This window comes from Palaemon carinicauda, chromosome 7, assembly GCF_036898095.1.
Source record: "Palaemon carinicauda isolate YSFRI2023 chromosome 7, ASM3689809v2, whole genome shotgun sequence".
Lineage (NCBI taxonomy): Eukaryota > Metazoa > Arthropoda > Malacostraca > Decapoda > Palaemonidae > Palaemon > Palaemon carinicauda.
The window spans coordinates 56,276,979-56,279,291 of NC_090731.1; positions in this window are offsets into that span (position 1 = coordinate 56,276,979).

The window sequence follows — 2,313 nt, forward strand, 5'->3', positions numbered from 1 at the left end:
ATGAATTGTATGAGTTTGATGAAGTAATTCTTTAAAAATTTCGTTTTTGATAAAATTTCTCAATTTTTATATAATTCCATTAAACGTATGGCACTTATCACGGTACATGAATTTTGTCCTAATAATGACCCTATAGTTTGAAAGGTCATTTTCAATTTGATATCGACAATTCCCTTTCCTTTTAGTGCCAGCCTTTGTAACAGACTATTGATCATCCTCCTGTCAATCTTGGGTCATTCAAGAATCTAGCTTTAGGCTTTATGTAATCATCTAGGCAGACTTCATTCAAGTGGTGTATCATCTGGCAGTCAGATTCGTCAATATTCTGAGCAACCGCTTGTGACCGTTTTCCTTCTCGGGCGTTCAGCAGTTTAAGGAAACAGAAAACGGACCATTTTGGTATTACTTCAAGCTAATGTTGTCATACATTTTATGGTCGTATATGGTTGAATATACCTAAATTTCTTTTTTTCTTGTGATGAATATATCTAGAATTTTTACTGTAGAAAATTATATTAATCACCTCAACAACTAATTAGGAATATAATGTTTTTGAATAAACCAAGGGTCCATGCATAATTAATATTCTATACATGTATGTTCGGTTATAATTATTCAAAAGCCCAAAACTGAATGCCTTAAATGAATTGTAGGATTATTCTTTCATTATGATAAAGCTAGATAACTTGGGAAAAATTTCTAAATTAATTTAAAACTCAGGTCATATATTTGCACATGAACTGTATTTTCCATCATATATATATATATATATATATATATATATATATATATATATATATATATAACTATTTGTCACTAACGCACGTGACTTATGTAGATGTAATCATCAACCATACATGGGAATTGATATTGATTTCAAATATGACAAGCATTTATCATAATAAACTTCTCAGTGGATATGTATTCCCAAGGATGAATTCAATGTTAAATCCCACTTTAGGTTGATATTTATGTATATATATATATATATATATATATATATATATATATATATATATATATATATATATATATTTACATATATATATATATATATATATATATATATATATTATTATCATTATTATTATTATTATTATTATTATTATTATTATTATTATTATTATTATTACAAGCTAAGCTATAACCCTAGTTGGATAAGCAGGATGCTTTAAGCCCAAGGGCCCCAAAAGGGAAAAATAGCCCAATGAGGAAAGGAAACAAGGAAATAAATAACTACAAGCAAAGACATAGCAATCAAAGTAAAATATTTAAGAACAGTGACAACATTAAATTAGATCTTACATATATAAACTAAAAAACTTAAAAAAAAAAAACATGAGGAAGAGAAAATACTGTGCCCAATTGTACCCTCAAGCAAGAGAACTTATCCAAGACAGAGAACAATGGTTTGATTTTGGAGTGTACTTCCCCTAGAAGAGTTGTTTACCATAGCTAAAGAGTCTCTTCTACCGTTACCAAGAGGAAAGTGGCCAATGAACAATTACAGTGCAGTAGTTAACCTCTTGAGCGAAGAAGAATTATTTGGTAATTTTAGTGTTGTCAGGGGTATGAGGACAGAGGAGAATGTGAAGAGAATAGGCCAGACTATTTGATGTATGTGTAGCTAAAGGGAAAATGGGGCGTAACCCGAGAGAGGGATCCAATATACTGTAGTACTGTCGGCCCAGTCAATGGGCCTATTAGCTCTCTAGTGGTAGTATCTCAACCGGGGCCTGATGCCCTGGCCAACTTACTACCTACACACACACACACACACACACACACACACACATATATATATATATATACATATATATATATATATATATATATATATATATATATATATATATATATATATATATATATATATATATATAAAGAGAGAGAGAGAGAGAGAGAGAGAGAGAGAGAGAGAGAGAGAGAGAGAGAGAGGGAGATATATATATATATATATATATATATATATATATATATATATATATATATATATATATATATATATATATATATATATATATATATAATTATACAGTAAGTGTGTGTGTGTGTGCGTGTGTGTTTGTGCGCGCGTGTTTTTGTGTAATTAGAATCAACATTTTCTTGCTACATTTGTGAAAAAGAAAATCTTTTCCTCTATCTACTGTTATCAAATAACAAGGATCGCAATTACTTGTTTGTGGATATATTTTCTTTATAACGTAATAAGAGTAAGGTAATCCGAGTAAGCAATTTGATTACTTATCATGAAGTTTGCTCTAAATTAAAAATTCCATTCATATGCAAAGAACTTTGCACTGAAACTGGACT